At 42.1% G+C, this 15,491-nt stretch overlaps 1 protein-coding gene across 4 annotated transcripts in view; it reads left to right on the top strand.

Annotated features, from left to right (window-relative positions):
- Positions 1-2,214: 2,214 nt before the first annotated feature.
- Positions 2,215-15,491, top strand: part of PTK2 (protein tyrosine kinase 2) — a 196,855-nt gene continuing 183,578 nt past the window's right edge. For 3 of the 4 annotated variants that reach the window (XM_064154375.1, XM_064154374.1, XM_064154368.1), the window contains exons 1-2: positions 2,215-2,439; positions 15,250-15,308. The gene's annotated coding sequence lies outside the window, so the exon portion shown is untranslated. Of the gene's footprint in view, positions 2,440-3,190; positions 3,294-15,249; positions 15,309-15,491 lie in introns of those variants that run through there. The other variant, XM_064154369.1, reaches the window with a different exon arrangement.

The raw sequence follows: 15,491 nt of genomic DNA, 5'->3' as shown, positions 1-15,491 counted from the left end.
TCACTCATGTATTTCTCAATGATTTTTCCACTAGGAAATGAAGAGAATTGGTACATTAATGTTGCCCAGAGTGCCTGCAGAGGATCAAGTTCTAAAAACACAGGATTAGCAATTATGTGTTAAATCAAGGGCATTTGAAAAGCTATCTAAATGAAGGATGTTTATGGAAACATGTATATAAGATCCAGAAGATATGCTATGCATGACAGACAGTAGGTATTGCTACTATCTTCTGTGCATAGGATATAGCCCTGGAGAGGAGCCATTTGCTTTCAAGCTTGTTCATCCAGTGAATAATGTGTGAATTTGGCAACTCAAATACTGTCTCAGCTTTCCAGTGTTAAAAATGGGGGCAACTATCTTCTTTGTAAGTTTGCTCAGAGGCTAGAGCACTTTGACATCTTTGGATGAAGGCTGAGGCAAAGGAGAAATGATTAATAATTGGGATCAAATGCTTGGAAGGGTCATTTAGTGCAACTCTCTGCTATTGCTACCAGCCACGTCAGAAAAATGTATAAAGCTCCATTTTCTCTTTCATTTTCCTTTTCCAGCATTTGTACTACTCCTTATTCTGATATTAATCAGAAAACACACTCCTGGTTTAGTCATGCATTTCCTTCCTTTTTTATTATCCCAGTCCTCAAGAGCATTCATTTTATCCTCTGTGTTACTGTGAACATCCTTTTTATTGATGTCTCCCAACTTTCTGTCATCGGTAATCTTAATTAGTATATTTCTGCCTTTTTCTGGCATGAGCATCAATAGTGATCCCAAGACCAATAATTTTAAAAATAACTGAAATCATTCTTCCTTCCTTCCTTCATTTCGGCATAGTGGTCTGGCTTCAGTAGAAAGGGCAGAGTGTATTTGCTGTCCTGTCTAGCTCACAGCCAGCTGATCAAAGCACTCTTTCCTCTAATGGGCAAGCATTTCTGCAAAAGACAGACAAAAATACTGTACTGCTGTCCAAAGGGGAGTTTCTAGTCTTGCTTTTATATGGTGCTCAATGCTTTTGTGTTGTGTTTGGAGCTCACCTGATGGATTGACCCCCTGTAAGGGCCTGGGACAGTTTAGGTGAGATTCACCTAAAAGCTGTATTTACAATCTAGGTGCCTACTTGTTCAGCATGTCTCCCTTGAGTTTCATGACAGTGCCTGGAAAACTAAAACTAATAAACTTCATGAAGTTTAACACTGGGATTTGCCTTAGTTTAAAAGTAAACTACCCATGTTTGATCAGATGAATTGCCCCCCACCAAATGCCACTGACTGTAGTGGTTGGTACTCCATCAACTGTATACAGCCCTTACGGCCAGCTCAACTGTAGATACACTTATACCAAAGTGAAATGCATCCTACCTACCTTATTTCCAGTCACACTGGCAACTTCCAGAGATGGGGAGGTTTAGAATCTGCTTTACAGTTTTACTCAACCATCTTTGAGGTCTCATACAACCTAACCTATGATTCTGTGCTCAAGCTCAGGCTGCCTAGGGTAAGCAGACAAGCAAAAACGGAGTTCAACTGCCACTACAGGCAAGTGATGGATTGATAGGGACTTCAAAAATGACTGTTTCAACCTTAGGTCATGAAACAGATGCAATGGCTGTCAAGCACGCAAACACGGTGGTCATGTATAAGTAAAGATGTAAGGATTTCTTTGAAGAAAGAGTATGTGAGCCTTGAAACAAGAGGACAGTCGTGCCAGCCGGTGCCACCGTGAAAGGAAGCAAGGGCAGAAGGCCCAGAAAAGGCCACAGAGCCAGTTTGTTTCCGAGCAGCTGGGACGGCCGCTCACAGACGGACAGGGTCACACGGAGGACAGGGGGTTAAACTCCCCTTCTTCCCGAACTGCCCCGTTCCTTCCACCGCCCTTCAGGATCTGCGTTGCCTCGGGAAAAGAAGGAAGAAGGAAGGAAAGAGAAAGGGATGGAAAAGCCCCTGAGATCGGTGAAATGCCAGGACAGGCTCCACCGCTATCGCCTCACGAACAGCCGACGAGACTCAGGGTGGCAGCGGCGGGTCCCGGCGGCTCCGCCACCTGAGGGCCGCCAGCCGCGCCTGCGCAGGCGGGGCGGGGCGACTCCCGCCTCGGCGCTCCTCGGTTGGAGGGGCGGCAGCCTGACCCCCCCCATCCCCCGCAGCCATGTTAGTGCGGGAGCCAGCCGGGCGGGGAAGGAGAGGGCAGCCGCGCATCCCATGGTGCAGCGCGCCGGGAGGGCGGGGGAGCGGCCTGGAGTGGCCGGGGCGGGCAGGGAGGCGAGCGGGCGGCAGCTGCCCGCACCGACACACGGTGAGAGGGGCGGCAGCCGGGCGGCCTCGACAACCAACGCTGGCGGGACATCTCCGCCGCTCCTTCGTCTCTTCCCCTCGCCCTAGCTCGCCGCGACCCCTCCGCTCGTCGGGGGCCAGCCGGCCGGAGGCGGCTGCACGCAGCGCGGTGAGTGCTGGCGGCAGGAGCTTTGCAGAGAAGGGGACGAAAAGGGTGAGGGGCACAGGCGGAGTAAGGCGTATCGGCCCCAGGAGCCCGAACTTACATAACGGGGGGTGGAGAAGGGTGGGGGGCAGCGGCGTCTCCTTCCGTCTCACCTCGGCTCGGAGTGCGACAGCGGCCCGGTCTCTTCGGGGGAAGAGTTGCCCATTTCTTCTGTATTCATCGGGAGGGGCTGCCTTTGGAGCTCCTGTATCCCTGGGGAGCGGGCACAGGAGGCATTCACACAGGGTACGCTTCTGTGCGCACCCGTCCCTACACACACAAACCACACGCCCATGGGTCCCCGCTGTGGGGAAGCCTTCCGCAGCAGAGGGCACCCTGCGGCCAGGGTGCGAGCGAAGGGATCCGGAAAGCCGAGGGAGAAAGCGAATACGGGGAGATAGGAGGTGGACCGAGGGTCCCAACAGAGTCTCTTCCCTCTGCAGCGCCGCCTGCGAGGGAGCCTCGTTGTGCGGTATTGGGAGGATAAGCGGGATGAAAAGGGAATGGGAAAAAAGGCTGTGGGGAGAGGTTATCTGGTTCAGCGCCTGTCCCTTCCTCCCCGGGACGAAGCCGGCTGTCTTCTCCGCTCGGGAGGCGCAGCCTGCGGCCGGCCCTCTCTGTATCCCCCGGGAGCGGAGCGGCCGCGCCGGTCGGTCCCACCGGATGTGGCGGAAGGCGGCGAGGTGCTGGCGGCGAGGCGGAGCGGAGCGGGACAGTCCGTAAAGTAAACAAAGGGAAAGGGAAGGGAGGAGGAGATGTCCCTTCTCAGCTGGAGCCTGACTGCCTGGTTTTGCCCCTTCCCCTCTTCAGACGTATTGGTAAATCTGCGGTTGCTTCTTAGAGCCTGGGCGGGCGGGCAGGGGAAGTGGTTGAGGTTGTTTCTTGTGCGTGTTGGGGTTTTGGCTTTTCTGGGGAGGAGTTCTTTGGGGGAGGGGGGGAGGTTGTGGTGTTTTTCTGTGTGTGTTCGTTTTGGTTTTTTTAAACTGTTGCTATTACTGCACTAGCTGGAGAGTGGGATTGTGTGATCTAAAGAGAAGCAAGGGCAGCTCTTCACATAGAGGCTTTAAGCCGGGGATAGCCTCCGAAGTCAGCGGGGCAGGGGGAGCAAGTGTTCTCCAGCGTGGCTTCGGACTGCCTCGGCTGGTTGCGCAGAAGTTGGATTAGATAGAGAATCCTTTGCGCTTCGTGAGGGAACTTGCTATTTGTTTTTTCTTTCGGGTTGTAAGCCTGGTTTTGGAGCGTAGGGAAGGTTGTACTTGTGCGGCTCTAGCAGACTTCTCCCATCCCTGCGACTGATTTTGCAGCACATGCTGTATGTACATCGCCAATTTCCACATCCATTCTCTTTCCAAACCTCCTTGTCTTGGATGAGGCTTTTTTGGGACAAGGGGTAGTCCTTCTCTTTGTTAGCACGTGGGTTTTTTTCCTTCCTAGCTGAAAGCCTGTTCACTGTATTGCTTCTGTGTTGGTTGACTTGCAGTCAGTCTTACTGGAGTGCTCTGAAAGCGGAGTGTATCCTGTAGGCCCTAACACTCCAGCAGCCTGCAGCTCAGGTCTTGGCGGTTTGACTGGGGTATGTTATAGCAGCACTGGAGTAAGTGTGTTGAACAAAAAGCTCACTTCGAAGGAGAAACACTTGAGGATTCATATTGCAGTATTTAATGGAAATGTTAGTTTAAAAAGTGAGGTGTGGGATGGTTTGGGTGTTCCCTGCCTCCCCACACTTTGTAAAATCACTCAGACTGGACTCAGTGGCTCTGGAAATTGAATGAAGCTTTATATTTACAGCTTAGCACAATACACAAACAGATATTTACAATATATACAGTTATGTACAGAAATATACAAGTTAAAAGGTAATACAGAAACACAACACCCCTCCCAGAAACCTGAGTCCTCAGGAGGGCTCTCATCTGCCCTTCTCCCACCCCTCTCCCTTACCCCAGATACTGCCTTATGCCCAAGGAAGATTGGAGGGTCTGCCGGGGGAGGAGGTGGGGGTGGTAAGAAACAGGTGGATTAATCACAGAGACTGCAGATTAGGTTAGAGAGAGATGCAGCCCAAAGCCCAGACAGAGAGCGATTGTCTTATCTATATTTACATTCTTATTCTTACACATCTCAGCAAGCCTATGAGTGAAGTAGACATCACCATTGTTTCTCTTTCACAGCCTGTAATCTAGTTTTCACCAAAACATTCCAGCTAGCTTCAAACTAGCACAAGGTGGTATTGCAATATCCCTTAAATGATTTTTGTTGTTCAATAGTTGTTTTTCTCCTGTGTTAATTGGAAAAGTCCCCTATTCCTTAACTGTAATCTACCTTTATAATCTCTGATTCTGTTAAACCTACAGTGTAAAGTCAAGAGCATAACTGGATTTGAGCCAGAAAATCTTAAATGTTGCATAGTTATTTGGAGCAGTTTGTTATCTTACTGATGTCCATGTCTAAAATTCCACTGCTTCCTTTCTCCACCCGGCTCCTTGTTTGTTGCCTCTGAAATGGGATTATTATCCTACCCTGCATCTTTGTTGGAACACCTTTGCCCTTATGGTGTGGTATGTAGATGGGGGAGAGTGGGGGATTTCTCAAAGTAAGGTTTATGGCTGAGATTCTGTAAAGAATGTGAATGTGTACCTTTAAGATCAGAGCCCATGTGCCATGTAATAAACTCCGCTGGACCTAAAATCTAGGGTACTGTTAACCAGAAAAGGCCAAAACCCAAAGGAAGGAGGGGGTGCTAGTCGATGAGGAATATTTTTTCTCACAGGAGTGTGAAATGTACAGTCTCTTCAACAAGAGAAAAACAGTTCTGAAATCAACTTGTCTTTTGTGCTGTTGTGTCTTAAATCCAGTTTCTGTAGACCATGACTTGGATTGATGTTGATGTTGGTTGACCTTTTATTTTGCAGGAAGGTTAAGATGTATACATAGAAGGTGGAATGATATGTATCTGTCAAAAGCTCTAAGCTTTATTCAACCTCAGGCTCAGGTATTATTAAATGTACTAAGCACATATAGTTGACATGGTAATCAACTAGCAGTGCATTGGAGTACTTAATCCAGAAATGAATATTCTTCAAATAGCACTCTTGTGTCTTGAAAGTATGATTTGCTGAAATAGCTTTTAAAATTGTTTCAATTTCTAGATAGCTTGTGATGTAACTTTGCTTCTAAGTATATTACATGTTGAAAGGACTTCTTTTTGAAGCAGTATAATGGTTTACCACATGATGACTAACAGCTGAATGGGGGAATCTGGGTTTTGTAAGTTTCACCAAACTAATAGATATTTAGGGAGATGACAGGAGGAGAGAAAAGCAGGAGCACTTTTGGGGGATTAAGTAGTAAAACAGGTGGTTTTAAAGGTTATGGGAATTGTTTTCCATTTTTTAATGGATCTATAAGTGCAGGATTGTGTTCAGTAAGAGAGTAACTCGAGAAACAAGAAGTTAGTTCTTGCCATTTGTGTAACAAAGATCTTTTTTTTTTCCTTCCCCTGGTAGTGTTGCTGTATGTAGCAGTATGGTCTTCCATCTGATGGAACATTCATAGTGAAAATCTAGGCTCTTCCCAGTCCTTTTATATCTCTTAGCCTTTGCGGAAAAACATTTTTCACTAAGGCAGAGAGCTTTGTGGTCTCATAGTCCAGTTTTGAAGTAGGTGGTGCTGCTGGTTGTTCTTCAGTGAATGTAGGTGTATTCACCCACAGGTTTTCCACAGTTGCCTGTACTAGTGTTTAAACAATAAACACGTTTTGCAGAATATCGGTAACCATATAAGTAGGTTGTGGTTTTGCTGTAAAATCTGTGTACTCAAATCTTGTAGTCTTAATTGAATATTTGTAGCTTTGTATCTAATGTAGATTATTGCTTAAAATGTCTCTGTATTCTCTGGTTCTGGACAGATTTCAGTAACTTGGTAGAAGGTGCTTTAAAAAGACATGTTAACGCTACAATTTATACTCCAGGTCTTTTCTTTTGTATTATAACTACCACTCTGGGATGTTAGCAGAGAAAACATGGAGTTTGTTTCATGAGAGTAAGCTTTTGAGTTGCCATTGCAGACAGCTGTCAATGAAAACTCAAATGTGCAAGTATGTAGTATGTGGTATCTAGCTCTATTAGCTGTGGTTTTGAAACTAACCCTTGTTTTTCCTCTCATCTTGTGTTAGTGTAATTCTAAAGTTTTAAGTGCTGTGACTGAGTAACGTGAAAGCACGGACATACTGACTTGATTTCTGGAAAAGGTTTTAATTAGAGATCAGGGTTAAAATGCAAAATACCCAAATCCTTACTTTCAGCTTTTGTATGGAATCATATCAGAAATGGTTTAGGAATACTCTGAAACTCGAATTGCGAATGTGCTCGTTTAGCACCTGAAATAGAGTTGTTAATTATGATCTAGGGTGGTAATGTGTGGATGGTTAATTCGCGCTAAAAGCTGCTTTGAAAATTTACCCTTTTGAGGGGAGAAAAAACCCAGAACTTAATGCAGATTAATGCAAGTTTAGAGTTTGTGAATTACTAGCAATTTCAAATGAGTCTCATGGTTCGTGTATGACTACCACTTAGGAATGTCAGAAGTCCAGTGTGTTCTAGCACAATGTTCAATGAATCTGATTTATTGTCTATTTTAGAAAGGCATTAAGTTGAAAGAGCAGGCAATTAAATGGAGAATGTGAACTCCAGATAGATACCTGGTTTAAAATAGTCTTTTTAGTGTAGTAGAGGAAGAGCTTCTGTGAAGATCAAGTAGATCTCTCTAAAAGCTTTGGGTTTGTGGGGTTTTTTTTGTGGGGTGTCCTGCTGTCCCTATTCAGGCAGTGGTTGATGGCCAATCAGATAAACTGTTGAAGAAAGTGGCTTTTTAGGGACTGAGCAGCTTAAAAATCTTCATGTTTTGTGTTGTAGGCTTAAACTTTTCCTTATTCCATTTCTTTGTAACTGGATTTTTTTTCCCTACCATGCAAGCTTCCTAAGGTCGAAGTTTGTTGCTCAGTATTTGATGATCTTGACTCTGGGATACAAATCTTGCAACTGGGTGGACTTCTGAGTGTTGGGTGTTTATGAATAGAAAATGTTTTAAAAATCCACTCCAAACTGTGCAGGAGCTCACACACAAAAACATCTCCTTAAAACACAAGAAACTTCACATGGCTTGGTCTGGATTTTCTCTACTTGTATTAAAGAAGACACAAGAGACGCAGTTGTGATGAGCTGAGTGTGTTGTGCTGAGAGGTCTACTATGAACTACTACAGTTTGTAAGAATGTTTTGGAAGCTGCATTGGAGGATGTGTTGTCGGAGGGAGCTGATGTAGAGGATCATGTATGTGGAAGAGGTATTCTGATAGATAGCAGGACAACCGCAGGAACTGCTCTCTAGTTCTGACAGCACTTGAAATCTGGAGATGGAGATCACTGCTAGTATCAGTGGTTTGTAGATTAAGAAGAAATTGGGGAATAGTTTCTGAAATGTGGTTTACAGGGTTTAAATGCTATTTCTGTTAAGTCAGAATCACAAGAAGTAAATAAAAGCTCGAAGGCAACAGGCTTTGTTGGTGAACATCTGATGATCCACTTGTATCTGTGTTAATTGTGGATACATCCGAATTTTCTTTGGACCTGCAGCAGTCTACAACTGAACTGATGAGTCTCTTGCATTGCATTTCCTTTGACCCCTTCATGGCCTTTTTTTCACCTTCTAATTCTCTGCATTGGTCTTCTGTCTTTTATTGTATTCAAGTGCAGAAAGGGCACAAGGAGAAAAAGTCGAAGTAGTTTCATTTTGCTTCAGGGTTCCAACTTCGTAGAGTGTACTACAGGTCAGTTTACAGCTTAATACTTATGATTAATGTTGATCCTTTCTCTGCCCATGGAATTGTAATTTCTCTCATTTTAAGACACTGGACTAATTTCCTTCCTTTTGACTAAGAGTTTATAAGCAAAATGTGCTCATCAGTTGTCCTGGAGACAGCAGTGGAAGATCTATATTCTTTGCCACTACTGTCATTCTAGATATGTTGCTAAACAATAAATTTAGAAACATTTAGACCAGTGTCTATGTGGAGAGTCGTCAAATGAAGCACTTACCACTGTTTTTGCAGAGATTGCAGTGATAGAGCTGAATCTGTTCTCACTCTTTAGATAGAAAGAAAGGGGTCAGAGGGCTGTAGCGACTGCTAACTGTTCCTGCTTCCTGCTGCCATGCTTGGGGTTTTTCATTGTTTACCCACAGATGAAAATGTGTAATTCCTGCTTTTGTTTTACTTAGCTCAGGGGGAGGGGAGGGTGAGCAGACCATCTGAGGCGATGAAGTATCTTTAGAAGGCAGAGATTTTTCCCTTAGTCCCACTGAATTTCCTGGGAAGAATTTGAAGCAGCAGCTGATTATTTATTTTCTAATATGTGAAGGGAGAGCTGCTACTATTTCCTGTTTTCTTTCTGCCTGGCTAGCAAATAATATAGTTGTGAGGGGCTGGCAAAAGTCTAATTTTACACAAACTCGGTGTGCTTGATGATGAATCTGTAGATCTGAACATACCCTCTCTTTAACCAATTTTTTTGCCTAAGCCTTTAGTGCTGTAAGGAGTGTTTCCTGATAGAATCCGTAGGATGTACAATACCCAGTAAGAAACCCAGTCTGTCAACATTTGATACTTCATTTCCAGCACTGCCTTCAAGATTGCTGCTTCTGAAGGCCCTAGTAAGAGATTTATAGATCACCTCTGAGTATAACTCCAGACATGGGTGTTAGTCCATGGCTGTTTCATCCTATCTCTTGCAGGTTCAATGTAAATGCAGGCTAAGTTCGTCCTCAGTAATACTGAGATTCAGACATTCTAGGATCTTCAAAGAGAATTTCCTCTTACTGATTTTAGGTGATCTTTTAAATTCACACTGTTTTTCATGGAAATTGAAAGCATAAAGTCTACTGCCATCTTATTTTCACAGGGGGATCCATTCCTGAATTTCTTTGTCCTTTGAAGGAAAAACATTCTATGTACTACTTCAAAATAGTGGGATTTTTATTGCCCACACCTTTCAAGTGAAGGTTAGTACAGAACACAGAAAAATGAAGTTAGTGTTTAAAAGAGTAGAGTTCCTTTTTATTTTTGGTGAATTAACTAAGCTGTTTACCATTTTTTACCCCTGTTAACACGTTTCAAACAGAAATTTCTTTTGCTGGTGCCTGAACACTCATGTGGTTCATTCATGTGCTCATATCTCAGTTTTTAGCAAGTCTATTTCATTCCCTTTGCTTCTCTGCAGATGCTGTTCTGTAGTGGGAGCTGTTCAAAAGCAGGGCAACTTCATAATAGATGCTAATATTCTAGGCAGTAACATAGAAAAGTAACATGTAACAGTGCCTTCGCAGTTTGGTTGCTTGAACTCTTTGTGAAGAGTTAAATTTAATACTTCTTTAATTTTGTGGTAGTCTTTATCTCCCTTCACCTTTTTCCCCTGGCAAGTTCCACAACTTAAGGGAGCTATCCTTGTATTTTTGCTGATACCTAGGACTTCTCATGCCTAGTCCCACTGCTTTTGTTAATCCATCTCTTTTGTTAAAGAGATGAGGAGCACTGTATACAAGAATTTTCCTTCTGCCTCTGCTGCAGCTTACTTATTTTCCTTTTGGTGGCTGAAATAATTTAACTTATGTGCTGTACCTTATTCCACTTCAAAATAAGGGTAGTACTTTGCACAAGCTTTGTCCACTGGCATATAAAGATGCAGCAAATCTGAAGTGCTTTCTGTAGAGGAGTTTGGAGTACCTATCAGGAGAAAAAGGTAGAAACTATGATGCTGGGTCAAAGTTGTCCTTTTGAAGTGCAGTCTTACAGCTGGAAATGAACCTTGGCATGACCATCAGAGTTAATTCACATTTGTTAGTGTTTGTGTCAACTTTTCACAGTGCTTGACTTGGAACTGCTTGCATTTGCTAAATAAAATGCACATATATTTTGTGAGTGTGTGTGTGGAAAAAGCATTAAGTTGGAGGTTTTTTCCCTCAAAGTTGTAGTGAAATCTACTTAATTTTGTTACATTCTAAATAATGTAGCATTGTCAGCCCGCACTCAGGAAACCTTGCCACGCTGCTGCTATGTAAGGGTCTCTTGCTTCCAGTGAAGCTCTGCAAATGCTGCAAATTACAGATTCTGTGCTCTCTTAACACAGTTACTCTTGTGTTAACAGCATGATTATGGGAATGCTGTTAATTAAGGGCTGAAGAAGTAATTCTGAATTTTTATCAGCTCTCGTTTTCTATTTGAGGCTTAAGCATTATATCCTAGAGGCTTTTAGATTCCAGTTGGTTTATTAATTATCTTGTAATTTTCACTTTAGTGTGTATAAATCACAAAGCTGGCTGTTTTCTTGACTTGTTCTGGTGCCTGTCAACTGCAGCCTCTCCTCCTACTCTGTTTAGTGCATTTCGAATTTTGTTGTTCAAATGTCTGCTCAAAACAAATTTTCAGGTTTTGAAAGTGCTGAGTGAGATGAGTTGTGCAAGTTACTGATTAAGTTTTGCTCATTTGATAAATCTTGGTTTTGAGGTGCAGAAAAGGAAATGCATTTTTGTGGTGTGTGTAGCAAGGAGTTAAGTACTTGGCGTAGTTGTTCTGCTGAATTCAATACTGGTAGGATTTAGCCAGAATGTTATGTTGAGTTTTGAGCACTGTCCACCAAGAGAGGATTTTCCTCTCCATTGGCTGCTTTCAGTGTCAGAAAATATATGAATATTGTGACAGGAACTTAACAAATTAAGATGTTAACTTCTTATCTCCTTATCTTAATTATTCACATGTGTTAGACTACCATAAGAATGAAGAGGACAAAGGCTTCTGGTGGCTAAAACAAATACTTCCATGATAAGACTGAAGACTTGAGTTACCTGGGGAAAAAGACTTCTAATTCCAAGAATGGCAACTGGAATAGATTTGGGAGGGGGCTTTTGTCAGTCTTAAAGAACAAGTTGAAGATTGCATCAGGTTGGAAGGGAACTTCAAAGATCATCTTGTCCAACCTCCCCTGCAGTGAGCAGGGACACCGCCAAATAGATCAGGCTGCCAATCAAGTCTGATCCTCTGTGTCTCCAGGGACATATCAAACATATCCTTGAGCAACCTGTTCCAGTATTTTACCACTCTCCCTGCAAAGAACTGCTTCCTCATGTCTAAATCTGCTCTGCACCAGTTTAAAACCGTTGCCTCTTGTCCTATTGCTACAGGCCCTTCTAAACGGTCCCTCCCCAGCATTCCTGTAGGTCACCTTCAGATATTGAAATGTGGCCATAAGGTCTTCCTGGAGCATTCTCCAGGCTGAACAGCTCCAGTTCTTTCAGCTTGTCTTTGTAGGAGAGGTGCTTCATTTATCAGGAAAGAAATTTATCCCTACCCAAGAAGTGACATGATGATCCCTTGTCTCCTATCTAGCACTGATTTTACTGATGCTAACAGGTAAAGAATATAAGGTTGTTATTTTCAGGTTTATGCTAGTAGTTGGAAGGTAGTTGACAGAAACCTCAGCAACTGATATTTTTCTCCAAGCTCTTGTAAGCAAATCCTTCATTATCTTGTTAGCTATTGGCTGAGACTGTGCAGCTTGGATGTGAATCTGTTGCAGGAAGGCATCTTGTGTTTTCTTCATTGAATGCTGTTCTCAGTTATGGCTGTAAAGGTCACAGAGAGAAGAAATTTTCCATAAAGGTCATGCTCTGCTGCAGATGAAAAGGCTACCGAGATATGGCTTGGAAAAAAGAATTGCACACTGCTACTAGAACAGTTGGCTTAGTTGCCACTTTGTTGTGCAGTTACAGATTTCATGAAAGAAAATATGCAAAACTTCATTAACATGCTTGTGTAGTTTGAAAGAGACCTTGAAGGATGATTTTCTTCTTCCTTTTGGCATTGTCCTTTAATGTCTATGTTTTATTACACATCAATAAACTGAGCTTTACTTTGAGAATAACAGGAACTCTATGCTTTCTGTCTATTTTTCACTATTAAAAATGATAGCTTGTAGTTTGATGTTGCACCAGTAGGCTTCCTATAATTGTAACTCAGATGTGTTTTAAAGCAAGTCAGAATGTTTCTCAGCATTTTTGTCGTGGGAGGGGTAAGTCACTTCTGAGATTGGGAAAGAGAATGAAGTAATCCTTAGTGAAAATGGATCGCTGAGTGCAATACAGCCACTGCAGGAAACTGGTGTTAATGATGCGCTCTGCCTTGGAAATACTTCTTAGGAAAGTAAAGAATAAACTCGTTGATCTGGTAGCTTTCTAAACACTGTTAATATGTAGAGGCAGAAAATGTTGCCTCTAGTGCTACATCTGAATTGTCAGGGAACCTTTAAGCTAAAAAGTGGAACTGATAGTGTACATCTGTGCAATGAGTAAGTTGTTTACTATTCTCTAGGGAACTAAAAGTAATTTTAAACACTCCATATGTGGTGTAGAGGCAAGGAGAAGCCTCTTGGTCATCAATTGTATTGAATTTTGTTTGAACAGTTATAAAAGCACCTAGTCAGACTAGATACTAAATCTTCATTTTCAGGATAAGATAATAATTCCAGAGTTAGGTGGATTTGTTCAGCATTGCCTCTGTAAATGGCATGATTCTGGCCAGTAGAAGATCTTTATGGAGGAGAACGTAATTACTGCTGCATATCTTAGTGCTTATGCACATAAATAGTTCTGTAAATCTTAATTGATTATTGGAAAAACTAATCAATTTCCAGAAATGAGTAATACTCTTTTCATTTTGTTTTGATGGTGCAATTTAAAGTTTGAGGTTTATATGATAAATAGGGAGGGAAGAGTATATGGCATGTGCATCTCCTGTGAGATCATTCTGACTGTCTCCTCTTGAACGCTGTGTGTTAGATTGAGCTTATTGCTTGTAATTTTTTGGATTGTGAATGGAAGCAAAAATAATAGCCCCCTGCAAAACATAGTCAAAGAATGAAATCTGAAGGAATGGGCTGTTAAACTAGATATACTTTTGTTCCATCTTCTGCCTGCACTTCATGTCGGTATTTCATTTTTACAAGAAATTGGGCTGTTGATGGCAATTTGTTACGTATGTAAAATTAATAAACAACCAAGTGGATTTATTGAAGAGATTAGACAGCTTTAAAAGAAGATAGTGTACAGCATAGATGATTAATTCTTAGATGGGGATTTAAATTAAGTGAAAGTTCTGTTGTGTTATTAGGCTACAAGTCCCTGCTTATTCAGGCTTAGTAGAAGGGGGAGTTTTTCTTTGTGTGATGGCAGTAGCGCTTGCCTCATGCTATTCCAGTGCTTTCAAGAGCAAGTGTTATGCCTTGCTCTCTCCTCATCAAAAGAGGAGAGGGAATCTGTAAAGACAGGAGTGTGTGTCATTGGCTTAATTTTCAACTGAATCAGCTTTTTCCTCTCTGAAAGGCAAATAAAACCTTTAAACTCAGAAGAATATTGAACACAGGACCTGTTCTTCCTAGAAAACAAATTTTGGTGGTCTATAATGTATTTATGTGTCTTTCTGGCAATAAATGGGGTTTGCATTGAAGTTCTTTAATTCCAAACTCTTTATTGCTTCTGTTTAAACAGATCTTGAACTACAGTATTCTAAAGTGGGAGTAGGAGCGTTGGTCATGTACCAAGCAAGATATCATAGTGTGGAAGTACAGGAATGGTGAGGACTTGAAGCAAGTTGTGAAAATAAACGTACATAAAGCACACTTGCTTTGATATTTGACTCTTCAAGTTGATAGAAGTAGTAAAATAAGGGCAGACCTTGTGGGTTGCTGAATTGAGATCAGTTTTGGAAAGGCAAGATCAAAGCTGTGAGTCCTGAGAGAGGATTTGAAGCACAGACAAAACTGAATGGGGAGTTGGAAACTGATGCCCATGTGCATATAATGTGAGTACTTAATGCACAGCTGTCACTTGAAATGTGATAGTGTTTTTGGCTTGAGTCTGTGCTGGAAGTTTTAAATGTTATGCTGAACTTGTGTTCCTTGTTAAATCTTTGTTTTTGTAGTTGATTTTGTACGGGCTCTTATGAATAAGAGGTGATAGTAAGTATGGACTCCTTTGATTTTTAGTAGTGTTGATACGATGCAACATTGAGATTACTGAAGTTTGCCTTTTTTCACCCAAGTAAGTTAAAAAAAATCTGGGGCAGTTTCTGTACAACTACTGATGCTGAGACTGGTGGTAGCTATGTGAGTATATTTTGTGGTTATGTGCTTAGGATCTATATTTAGGTCTACTAAGTCTGCTCCTAATTCCGCTTTATGGACTACATTCTTCTGTTGTTTGAGTCAGTATGCACTGTTAAGGTCAAGTTAGTGCTTGTACACCGGTTACTCTGAAGGACTAAGGGGTTCAGAACTAATGAATCCTCACAGTGCCATGCCTTTCCTTTGGGTTGGTCTGGAATTCAGTAAGGTAAGCCAGGGTGAGAGATAAAACTAGTTACTAGTTTACTTTCATGGAATCTACAGGATTTCTAGCAACTTGCTTTGTAAAGAATCTGTTTGAGTTCAGATGTAAGTCCCTGGCTTCTACTTACACAAACTTTTTTGTGTTGTTTTTGATGTGTTGCTTTTTAATTAAGGACTTCCAGCTAAATACAAAGCAGGGTATGTACTGCAGCTCACTTCAGTGGAAGGCTACTTTGTATTCATATCAGCAAATAGTAGTTACTTGCTTCTAGATTTGTTGGATATTTGACTACTGTGACATTAGGTCAAGAAAATATCCTAATCAATTCTAAATGTTAATTTCAGGTTTCATGTTTCATCCTGCCTTGAACATCTGCTGCTGAGAGCTGGAAAGACTACATAAGGTATGTGGAACACCTAATGATTTAACTTCAACATGGGCTTTTATTCTGGATAAAATGATCCAAGCTGACATTGTTGTGTCCTTGTAATTGTTGAAAATTCAGTTTTTTTGGTTTTTTTTTTAAACAGTGGATATTAAACCCTCAGCTTCCTACAACTGGCCTTTTCTCTGACATGCCATTTAT

Source organism: Pogoniulus pusillus, chromosome 14, assembly GCF_015220805.1.
Source record: "Pogoniulus pusillus isolate bPogPus1 chromosome 14, bPogPus1.pri, whole genome shotgun sequence".
NCBI classification, from domain to species: domain Eukaryota; kingdom Metazoa; phylum Chordata; class Aves; order Piciformes; family Lybiidae; genus Pogoniulus; species Pogoniulus pusillus.
This window is presented reverse-complemented; position numbering and strand designations above follow the sequence as displayed.